Source organism: Pogona vitticeps, chromosome 2 (genome assembly GCF_051106095.1).
Source record: "Pogona vitticeps strain Pit_001003342236 chromosome 2, PviZW2.1, whole genome shotgun sequence".
NCBI lineage: Eukaryota > Metazoa > Chordata > Lepidosauria > Squamata > Agamidae > Pogona > Pogona vitticeps.
In genome coordinates this window covers 88937991-88950410 of record NC_135784.1, presented here as the reverse complement: position 1 = coordinate 88950410, position 12420 = coordinate 88937991, and the positions used below count along the sequence as shown (strand labels likewise).

At 40.4% G+C, this 12420-nt stretch overlaps 1 long non-coding RNA gene across 4 annotated transcripts in view; it reads left to right on the top strand.

The window, feature by feature from the left end:
* LOC140704444 (uncharacterized) overlaps positions 1-11987 on the top strand; it is a 50135-nt gene extending 38148 nt beyond the window's left edge. For 3 of the 4 annotated variants that reach the window (XR_013541817.1, XR_013541815.1, XR_013541818.1), the window contains 3 exons: positions 183-217; positions 2232-2334; positions 10928-11987. This is a non-coding gene — a long non-coding RNA (uncharacterized LOC140704444). Of the gene's footprint in view, positions 1-178; positions 218-2231; positions 2335-10927 lie in introns of all 4 variants that reach the window. The other variant, XR_013541816.1, reaches the window with a different exon arrangement.
* Positions 11988-12420: the final 433 nt, after the last annotated feature.

Genomic DNA, 12420 nt, shown 5'->3' with positions numbered 1-12420 from the left:
TGGAAAACAAATGCATACACAGTGAAAAGCTGCAAAAATATAACCCAGCAGCAGCCATTAAAGGAAAAATAAAGTATAAAACTGGATTGGGGAGACAGCTTATCTCCTATACCTAATGCTACTGTAACCTCTCTCTCTCTCTCTCTCTCTCTCTGTGTGTGTGTTCTGTGCCATCAAGACAGAACTGATTTATAGTGACCCTAATAGAGCTTCAAAGGTAAGTTTGACATTTTAGAAGTGGTTTTACCAGTTCCATTTCTGTCGTGAGATTCCATCACCAAGTGGGGATTCAAACCCTGTTCTCCAGAGCCCTGCTCCATTACTTTGTCCACTACTCGGAAACCTACTCTACTCAATTCCTGTATAATGCTGACCCCACCCAACACACACACACTTCACTTTGGATTCTGAAGATTTCCTGAACCTAAAGCACATCCCTACCCGAGGCATATAAACTAACTCTCAGAACTAAGATACCTTTCTGCACCTAGCGGGCGCTGCCCTTATCACAAGAAAAGCATACGGGATGGGGGTTTAGTTGCTTGTGGATTGCTGCTTGCTGCATTCTACTGACTTTTGCTCTGACTGAAGAAGGTCCCAGTAAAGGCAAGACTGTTTTTTTTTCAAATGATACACCTTGGCCAAATTCCTATTAGTTATGCCTGTGGTGAACTGCGGCAAATTAAGAAAATGTGTGGCTGTCTGCTATTGTACTTCTTAACCAGTGGCAGTGTAACAACAAGATATTTGACAATTGAGTTGGCCCAGCATAAAAACTCAATAGGATTTTGGTCTTTATGGGACTTAAGGAATTTCTATTTTTACATATTTGTTACTTCTCAGAGGGTGGGATCTCGGGTAGATCAGTGGAGAATAGCATCAGGTGCAGCAGCCTGCAGCTCTTTCTTTAGTATACGGTATACGTGCAGTTTTGCTTGTATAAAATTACGGCGTTTTTATCTTTAGATTTCAGTTTATACCAAGCAGTATAATTGGAAGTGAACCACAAATAACCTCATTTCATGTTGTTCAAGTTTGGTTTGATTTGAAAAATAAACAGTGTGTATTAACAAAATTAAGGGGAAACAAGAAGAAAGAAACCTGAGGGCAAAATGTTGTGGCACCTTAAAGACTAACTGATTTCTATTTTTCTCAAAATTTCTGGAGAAAAACAAAAACACCACCATTGCATTCCTCCCCATTCACCAGATTTTTAAAATCCCAGAAAGTTTGCATCTCTATTCCCAGCTAATTACTATGCATGTGGCACGGTAGAAGAGCTGTTAAGGAGACAGAGTGCAGCTAGATTTCTAAGGGCAAGAAAGTAAGTTGGGTTTGAAGTTCAGAAAGAGGTACCCCTCAGGAAATATGAAACAGGACAGAGGATTTACTCTGGTGTGTTTAAGCTGTTTGTTCTCCTGTTGTCTAGTAGAACTGAATTATGACAAAACTGTTATTCCACTGATCTCATTGTTCAAAGACTATATATAATGGCACAGAGGTTAAATTGCAGTACTGCGATGAAGACTCTGCTCATGACGTGAGTTTGGTCCCAGGCTCAGTTAGCTGGCTCTAAGCGGACTCAGCCTTCCACCCTTCTGAGGTCTTTAAATTGAGTACCCAGCTCGCTGGGGTGGGGCAATATGTAGCTTGCATAATTAAATTGTAAACTGCCCAGAGAAAGCATTAGGTCAGTATATAAGCAGCACACTTTTATCACCGTTTTGTACACATAATAGTAATATTAATAATCATGTACCATCAAGTTAACTCTGACTTATAGTTGCCCTTTTCAGGTAGAGAAACGAAAGTGGTTTACCACTCCCTTCTTCTGGGGATGCCCTGGGACTGCCCAGCTTGCCTAAGGCCACACAGGCTGACTGTACTTTCACGAGGCACAGTGGGGAATCAAACTCCCAAACTCTTGCTCTGCAGCCAGATATGTAATCCATCGAGCTATTCAGTCAGCTTTTGTACACATGGGCTAGTTAAATACAGACCTATTATTAGCTGTATAAAATTAAAATGAAATATGATTTTTTTTTTGTGCATTGAAAAAATAGGGTTTTATATATTTGGGTTTCTAAAAACTCATGTAGTTTTTAGATGCTTCTTAAAAGGCATTTTTAGAAAAATGGAGCAAACCTAGCCTGCAGTGACTTTCTAGCAACATTTTTTTTTAAAAGTACAATTCCAAAAGGAGTTTTCATTTTACTTTTTCATCCAAACAGTAACAAATGTTCACTATCGGAGGGCCTCTTTATGACAGCACCTTCTTCAAAAGTTTGACCCGGTCTGTGGCTGGAGTCTTCATAAGGAGAAGATACTCTCAGGGTAAGCCTGGGCATGCAGTGGTTAATTTCTGCCTTCGGCACCAAGGGAAGGGAGGGGAACCCACTCAAGCAAGGAAAAATATTAGTCTATGTCTTTTGAAAGCCTCTGAAAAGATTTGTCTGCAGCCGCGTATTTTAATGGGAGCCATACAGGTGTTTTCAGAGCTGTTGAGAGCCTGCGAACAGGCCTGGGGGCAAACCCAGGAATATCTTATGGTATAATGTAACAAGAAGCCTTCCTCCACCACTCTGCATGCTTCAGTAGGAAAATGCAAATCAACTCATTTCCTCTTTTGAGGAGGACTTTAGATAAGGGGGTCCTGGGGCAAAGTAACCCCTTCCACATTCCTTCTTCCGTCAGCCATTCTTCTTGCTTTGCCTATAATGTGCTGTGGGGGTAACAGCGGGCACTGAGAGGAGGAAGCAGATGCATAGTAATGAGTTGGGGAAAGGAAGGGGTGTGTGTGCGTTTGTGTGTGTGTGTGTGTGTGTGTGTGTGTGTGTGAAAGAGAGAGACTATACCTGTGTCTATGTACGTAGATGGGTAGCTGTCCTTCTTGTCAATCCTGAGCAGAGTCAGAGTCAGCTTGTCCAGAAGATTTGTTAGGAAACGGCTGTAGAATACCGTCTCTCATTCTCTGACAATATCTCTGTATGTCTTTATTGGATTGCCCTCAACTTAAAATCAACGAAAACTTGAAAATAAGCCATTTTTCGCCTCCTGTGGAAAACTAGCCGCTGTATCTCTGAAGAGTCATGCTTATCAGTAAATGTCTGATCATGCCTGCTTCCTGCTTCACTTTTCTCTCTCTCTCTCTCTCTCTCTCTTTTTTTTTACAGGCTTAGGGACAGAACACAGTTGTGCTTTTGCATTTGTCAAGAAAGGCAACCTCATACCATATTCTGTTCTCTATTAAACACTTCAGAATAGCAGCTTTTGCTTGTTTGTTTAGCCAGATTTCCAGCATGATTAGGGCATTCTATCACAAATGATAACCAGATTCTAGATGCTTCTGATTCCTCAGCCTTCTTTGCTCGCTTGAAAGTTACGTCATCTGTCCACTACTTTCTCATTGGGGATTAGCTTGCATTCAAATTTAGCAGACACAAGACCTTTCCTGACATACCCACAGCTCAGAACAGAAGGTAAATTCAGCTGAGCAATGTGACAAATTAAAAAAAATCATTAGTAAGAGTTCTTTCAGTATTATTAGAGTTTTGTCCTGTTTTATTTTTGCTACTGGTATTACTTTTGTTTTATTATGTAATACACTGGTTTCTAACCTCTTTATTATGGCTCTGCTTTATTCTGATTGTTTCATTGTTATTTTGTATTTTTAAATTTACTGTACCTCTGTCAAAGAACCCTGGCTAATAGGTAGTCTAAATGTTTAATAAACCAAGCAATTAAGTGCATTCCTATAAGTCAAGCTAGTGCTTTGAAGACAATGGTGTTGGCGGAAATTTTTCAAGTGGTTGCTGTTATTCCTTGTAGTGTTTTTAAAATATGTTGTTGCTAGAGAGGTATGAGGATGAACCAGCCCGAATAGCTGAACCTAGAAGTGAGCTGTTCCCTCACTCATCTAGGGTTGAAGGATTCAGCACCATCTTTACACTAATACCTTCAATGGTCCAAGCCATGGCATTTGGAGGAGAAGGTGGGAAGTCAGGAAAAGCGGAAGGCAGGAAGCCTGTGGTGGGAAAAGGGCAGCCAATAGTGGGGAGTTTATTGATGACAGAGGAGCAGAAGGACGTGAGTGGGCTAGAAGGTATAAGAGGGAAAAGCGGAGCTGGGGATCAGAGGAGTGGGAAAATCTGGAGGCAGGAGATATAGAAGAATGTAAGTCAATCCTACAAAGTGCAGAAGGGCCTTATGTGTTCTCCTTGCACTATAAGGAAGGACAGTGGGTATCTGGACCCGATACCCACTGCCTCGATGCATCCTGAAGGCAGTTGAGCTCAACACCCATGTTGCAGGACTTTTTCTTTGTGAGGAGCCATCTCATGTGGAAACCAATCAATCGCAAGAAGTTTGGAATGGCCCCTTGTTACACTTTTGAAATGCTGGGATTCCATGAGATGCGGCCTGAAACATCGATGGTTGCTGGTCCCGTTGGACCCACGGAAGTTGTTGTTCATACCACACTGTTAAAAGACATTAAACCATTGTAGAATGTTGCACCATCTCCTGTGATGACTTTCTTGAAGGGTGAGGAACTGCCAGTCTTAAAATTAGAACCCAATCACAACAGAAAAAAATAACACTAAGGTAGATATGGTCCCATTTGTTACTTTGCTTTTGAAAAGTGACGGCATTACTCTTCGTTTTCCAAAAAAGAAGAAAAAAGGCAACTATGGGTCTTTCCAGATGGTAAAATTTAGTGCAATCCGTCCAGTGCTTAAAAGGTCCTTATCTTCAGTGTAATCTATTTTAACTCAAATAGTCATCCACAAAGGCAGAACAAAGAGCTGTTTTGCATCTCAATAAATGGTCCCCAGAAGTCTGCATGCCCTAGTCCAGTGCAAAAAAGATACAGGCCAGCTCCGAAAGGGGAAGGATGGATCATTTTAAGTAGAAACACAGGTGGACAAGGCCTTTCCCCCCATGCCTTACAGTGTCATCAGGGAACCTTATATCATAACTATATGCCAGTGTGGACAGGCTCTTTGTTGCTTGTAGCTTCAAAGCTCTGCCATTTGATTTTGCTATGCTTTTTCTTTAAACACACTAACACACACACACACACACACTTTCTCCATAAAACTGAATGGGAAAGAAAGGGTAACTGTCAAGCTGTGTTGATCCATACAGAAATGTTTTGAGTTTGTTGCTTTTAAAGGTCTGACTCTGAAATCTTTGTGTCCTCATACCTTCTTGTGGTGCTCCTCTACAATTGCCTGAACACCTCTCTCCCACCGCCCATCACTTTTGTTCCCTCAGTTTCTCACTTTTAGGTACCTACTGAATTTCATGAGTGCTGGTGGGTGAGAATTTCTTCTGGTTTGTTATTTCGTAAGATATGTCAGGAATACATAAATTTCTGTGTAATCAGACTGAAAAGAACCTGAATTTTTTTTTTCCGAATGTGCATGCAGGAGAAAGTAACACCTATCACAATAAGACATGAAATAAACTAGAGGCAGAGCTAAGAATAAACTGTGGTGATTATTGCCTCTATATACTACTTCCAGAGCTCAGTCACAGTACCATTATTGTGTAGTGGAGTGCTATTTTGGTCTACATCCCATATTCCCTTGATACAGTCTTCGTATCTTTTTCAGTTGTGACCGGTGCTGTCTAAAGTCTAGCTTCATGGGAGTGGGGGGTGGGAGCAGATCTCAGGGTGAAAACTCAGGATGAAGATGGATGATAGAAACAGTCCAGCAAGGATGATTTTGCTTCTTCGTGCCTAAGCCACTAGCACCATCATTTAAATAGAAATCTAACCCTCTGACCAGAGTCTAACTTCACAGCCTTACTTGGTATGTAAAAATATTCCATTTAAATCAGCAGTAAAGCTGACATGAAAGTGCCAATAAATAATATATGCAAAGGATTTTTTTATCAATATATAAAGAAAATGTGGAGTTGTGAAGCTGCTGAAAACAAGCATTAGGAGATGTAATGAAGCAGGAATTAGAACAGCACAGTTCCTCTGGCCATTATAAATGAGAACACCGGGTACCTTGAGAACAGGAAAACTGATGAGTACAGTCTGTTCAGGAGAAAAGGAGGGAAATTTCCCCTAGGAACACATTTCAAATTACTTATTTATGAACTGATGAACTGGGAGACCACCTATAGAGAGACAGGAGCAAGCAGTCTGCTGCAGACAGCTACAGAGCTCCCAACTAATTGTGCCGCTGTTTTCCGTTATAACTCCTGCTATCCAGCTGGGCTTTGGAGGCAAGAAATGTAGGTACCAAGTCAATGCCACGCTCTCCCTCCTCCTTGCATAAATATGTACGTGTATATTTTACTCTGGTAGAATCACTGAGCAAGGGCCTTAAGAACAGTGCCCGCCTTTGTCTCATTAGATGTAGTGGAATGGCCCACTGTTGTTGCGCTCCCAAGGGAGTACATTAGATCCCAGTAGCATCCCGGTATCCATCTCTGCCCTGAATCAGGGAGAAAATCCATTGGAAGCTCTGAAATTTGGAAAGATCCTGAAGGAAATAGGCAACTGGGAAAGAGAATGGTCCAGGGGCTCAAAGAAATACTTATTATTATTATTATTATTATTATTATTATTATTATTATTATTATTATTATTATTATTATTATTATTATTATTATTATTATTATTATTATTATTATTATTATTATTATTATTATTATTAAAGTCTTTCACTATTCATCCAAGTAGCTTCTTCAGTCTTGGATGAGTAGCAGAACACCCAAAGATAGACTCATTTATGTATTTGTCTAATCTGAGCATTTGTTTTAGGAACCGTGATGGTGGCATTTTGCCTGGTGTTCACATGAACCCAAGGCCAAAAATAGTGTCAACAGAATCAGAGGCTTGCTTTTATTGGGGGTTTGTGTGTGTGTGTGTGTGTGTGTGTGCGCGCACACACATCCATGTGATTTATTTTTTCCCTCCATTGTTCCAATGTGCACTGGTGCATGCTCTATTGATGTAGACTCTAGTACTGTCTTGATTTGTGCTTCCTGTGGCTATATCTCATGAGACGACATTTCTTTGTGGGTATGTTTCCACTGGTAACCATCCTACCTTGTTTCTCTAATAGCATTGTTATATAAGATACAGTGGTGCCTAGCTGGACAGCTACCCCGCATGACAGTTTTTTCGCTAGACATTGACTTTTTGCGATCACTATAGTGATTCGCAAAACAGTGATTCCTATGGGGGAATTTCGCTGGACAATGTTTGGTCCCTGCTTCGCAAACCAATTTTCGCTAGACAACAATTTTGACAGCTCCCTCCGTGCTCACAAAATGGGTGTTTTGGGGACCTAAGCTTTGCAAGACAGCTATTTAAACAGCTGATTGGCAGTTCGCAAAGCGGCTTTCCTATGGCCAGTCTTCGCTAGACAACGACGATTCTTCCCCATTGGAATGCATTAAACAGGTTTCAATGCATTCCAATGGGGAAATGCTTTTCGCTAGACAATGATTTCGCTAAACAGCAATTTCAGTGGAATGGATTATCATCATCTAGTGAGGCACCACTGTACTGCTTCCTTTGCCTTAAAATCAATCTTTACTTTTGCACTATGCCATCTTATAATGAAGGTCGGACTATAATTTATGTAATATCACATTTTCCTTTCTATTTTTTCCAACTTGAGCTTTGAAATTATACATGAATCAGCATTGGTGATGGAAATGTGATGATTTCATGGGAAATTTTGTGTTCTCTTTTCAGATAGGGTGACAAACTTTTTAAAAGACAGTATATCTCCCCCTCATCCTGTTTTTCAAAGAGCTGATGTCCAAAATATCTGATTTCCAAATGATCTTGAGAGGGTAATGAACTTTGGTTGTCATAGGATGAGATTGGCAGCTCACACACAGAGACACAGACATGGACACACACAGAGACACACACACACCACTCACAAATACCTTATATCCCGCCTCTCGTCCAAACCAAACTGACCAAAATCCAAAAGACAGGGTGCCTCTTGCATTATTCAAATGGCTGGTGTCAGAAACAGTTGATTTCCCTAATAATCTTGGGAGGGCAGTGAGTCTTTCTTTCCATGGGAGAGGGGAATCCTGAGTGGTGGTGGACAAGATTCAGGTATCATACCACTGTCCATACCACTGAATTAGAACCAGATTATTATGTAGCAGAAGTGGGTGGCAACACTGATGGGGTTGCAGGCAGTGGCATGCTGATCAACTGTTATAGTTTAAAACGGGAGAACTGTAATTCAGAAAAATAGGTAAATAAGTAGAAATCAAAAGGTCGTACACTTTTTGCCATTGTGAAAGTAGGATATAGACAGGGGGCGGGGTGGGTGGAAAAAGGGAAAGAGGGCAGAAAAGAGGAGCAAAAGGGGAGGACAATAAGGATCAGGAACAAACTGCTTGGGGACATGGACATAGCTGTCCATTCCACTACATCTAGGAACAATTGACTTTATATGTCTGGATGCAAATACTGGGATAGATTCAAAACAGTTAAAATCAGCATTAGCAACAATTGAGAACTGCATCAGGACCTGTGATTTATAGGCTTGGAGAATGGCCTGTTACCCTAGTTGTAATGGATGTTCTAATGATAGTTGAAGATAGACTCATTCCCTCATAACATCAACCTATACCTCTTTTTCTAAGGAGTTATTTTGGTAGTGGCTACATTACATTACTGTCATTGAAGCTACCAAAATGAATTTGACCGAATTCCAGGAGGCAGTGGAAGACAGGAGGGCCTGATGTGCTCTGGTCCATGGAGTCACAAAGAGTTGGGCATGACTTATTGACTAAACAACAACAGCACGTTACATTACAATGTAAAATTGGAATGAAGTTCACTTTTTTATTCTTTTGTTTGTTTGCCTGGTTTTATTGTTAACCACCCAGAATAGTGCATTACACTAATGATGTGGTATATAAATCAAATACAGTGGTGCCTCGCTTAACGATTGCTTCGTACAATGAAAAATTCACTTAACGATGGCTTTTTCGGAGCGATCTTATGCTTCACTTAATGATTTTCCCTATGGGCGATTTTTGCTTAACGATTTCGGGACCATGCTTCACTTAACGATGACAGTTTTAGGTCCCCTTGTTTCGCTTAACGTTTTTTTACAGCCCCGTTTTTGCTATTTTAAAAATATTCAAAAATGTTTAAAAAATGTTTAAAATGCTTGGAATCGTTAGTGCACCTAATAAAACCTTTGTTAACTTAATTTGGCTTTGTTCTGAGTCTTTTTGAATTTTTTGTGAATTTTTTCCCCCCATTGAAATAGGCTTCAAAGCATTTCAATGGGTTTCGCTTAACGTTTTTTCCTATGGGGATTTTCGCTTAAGGATGGTAATCCGTTCCAATTGGATTATCCAGTTTTCAATGCATCTCTATGGGAAATGGTGTTTCGCTTAACGATTTTTTCACATAGCGATGTTTTTTTGGAACCAATTAAAATCGTTAAGCGAGGCACCACTGTACAGACAGATAGACAAACAGGACAGGACAGGACAGGACAGGACAGGACAGGACAGACAGACAGACAGACAGACAGACAGACAGACAGACAGACAGACAGACAGATAATCAAAAGCTAGAATAGCCCAAGGAAATTCAAAAGAAAATTAGCCTATACTTCCTAGCTTAACTGGGATAAGGCAGTTGGGAGGGTTTTTTTGCTGAGTGACAGGCAGCTCTTTGTCTACCAAGTCTGTGAACATAAGAACATAAGAAGAGCCCTGCTGGATCAGGAACCCTCCCCTGCATCTGGCATTTTGAAGTACCTTCCTTCTAAGCCTGGAGATTGTACATCCCCATCATGGCTTGTAACCTGCGATGGACTTTTCCTCCAGGAATCTGTCCAATCCCCTTTTAAAGGCCAGAAGACAGTGATGTGTACATTACCTGGGGTAGAAATGAAGCCTATTACTTAAAACTGATTTTGCAAGATTACAGACTCTCTTTGGAACTTTAAACAAGAGAGTCAACACCTGGCCCTGATCGTTTTGGAGACTTCTGCTTCTTCTGTACCTCCCCACCCTGCTCATAATGCACTGTCTGCAAGTCTCAGAAACTATCCTGTTCAGGAGATTTTAGTGGCCTAATAAATGTATTGCCCCCCCCCACTTGCTTTTGAATTGTTTTTAAGGACTACTTTGATTCTTCTTCTTCTTCTTCTTCTTCTTCTTCTTCTTCTTCTTCTTCTTCTTCTTCTTCTTCTTCTTCTTCTTCTTCCTCCTCCTCCTCTTCGTCCTCTTCATCTTCTTTCTCTTCGTCTTCTTCCTCTTCGTCTTCGTCTTCTTCTTGAATGTAGCAAAGCTTTTGACTACGCATAATGAAAACTTATGAGCCATTCTAGAAAAAAAGTTAAGAAATATTAAGCATCGCAGCTGAACAAATGGTCACTTTCACCTCAGCAAAGGAGATAACACAATGAGCAAGGACACTGAAAGTTCCAAACTTAAGGCCAGGAGTCTAAAGGCCAGCAAGGGGGAAGTAACATTTTTTTCCAAAATAAGAACTGTGTCAGCATTCCAATACATCACACCAAATGTAACATGTGAATATGGGGTGATTATACTCACTGTATGCCCTTTTCCTTTGTTAAAGACAACTATTGTCCAGAGTAAGGCGAGTTACAAGACCATATTCCTGGCACCTCAAAGTGACAACAGTAACAACATCAGAACACACATGTAACTCTAGGTCAGGGTTGCTTATGGAAAATTGGGACTTGTCATTCTGTTGTTACTAGCATCACACCAGCATTACACAATAGTTTTGTTTTGGGAAGAACCCTATATATGTAGTACGTATGCTATTTTGTATCAAATTGAGCTGCTTTTATTTTCAATCTCTGACCAAAGTGCTCCATCTTGCAATACCATCTCTCTCTTTTGATAAACTTCTTTTCTTATTTATTCTTTTCTCTTCCAGGACCTTGCTAGAGGAACAAAGAACCTAAATTAATTTTTACTTCATATTTGCAACTATCTGTTCAGTCTAAATGCAAAATGTATCACACAAAAAGCTGGATTAGATTCAGATGAAGGAAGTGATTATTTCTGGAAGCAATTCTCATAATCTAAAATATGCAGATGACATCATATTGCTGGCAGAAATCAGCAATGATTTGAAACAACTCCTGTGAAGGTGAATGAAGAAAGTGTAAAAGCAGGACTGGAGTTGAACATTAAGAAGACAGATACCATTACTACAAAGGATTACCTAACTAAAATTTTGAAAGTGAAGAAAGTTGTGGAAGATTTTATATACAGTACCTTGGCTCAGTTATACATTAAAATGAGATGCAGCTAAAAAGTCTATGAAAGAACTAGAAGATCATCAAGTGTAAAAATGTGTCACTGGAGAACAAGGCCAAGATCATTCGCATAATTGGCTGAATTGTTACTTTTGTCACTTCTGTTTTGTGTGGAATCTAAGCTCTAAGCTGCTTGCTTTGTTGGCAGTCTGATTTCATGAGCCAAAGGCATCATATGATGGCCAAATTTTTGAATGGTTTGCTTTAAAGCCAAGTTTCAATTTGTCTAATGAAGAATTCTGCAGAACCTGAAAGCTGATCTTTCTTTGTCACTTTTTCGTGATCCAGCTGAGGTATCACTCAACCTCTGACTTTGTTGCTGTCAGTGACCACGACCATTTATCATATTTGTACAGTATTATGAACATGTCTGTCACAATATTTTTCAACATGCAGTAAACAGAATAGGCCACTTGAAGGAATGGGCAAGCACATTGATGTATCTTCCAAACACTAGTAACAGTAATATATTAACAAGGAATTTTGAAATGAGTTACTTTAGCAGATGGAGTAACTGTAACGGTAATGAGTAAAGGAATGAGTACCTTTTAAAAAGTAATCTGAGCAACCTAAGGAGACAGTTAATGTAAGAGGAACCCTATATTATTTCCAGTCTTACACTGGTGGAACCAATTATTTTTTATATATTAAAAATGATCTTGTCCCATTCAGAAATGTTTGTATATAACTTAATGATTAACATTGCATTGGCTTGGGCATGTCGTGAGAATGGCTGATGGTCGGATTCCAAAGGACCTCCTGTATGGAGAATTAGTGCAGGGAAATCGCCCCAGAGGGAGACCACAGCTGCGATACAAGGACGTCTGCAAGCGAGATCTGAAGGCCTTAGGAATAGACCTCAACAGATGGGAAACCCTGACATCTGACCGTTCAGCCTGGAGGCAGGCAGTGCATCACGGCCTCTCCCAATTTGAAGAGACCCTTGTCCAGCAGGCCGAGGCAAAGAGGAAGTCACAAAAGCAGCAAAACCAGGGAGCTGAACAGGGGACAGATTGGATTTGTCTTCAGTGTGGAAGGGATTGTCACTCTCGAATTGGCCTCCTCAGCCACACTAGACGCTGTTCCAAGTCCTCCATACAGAGCACGT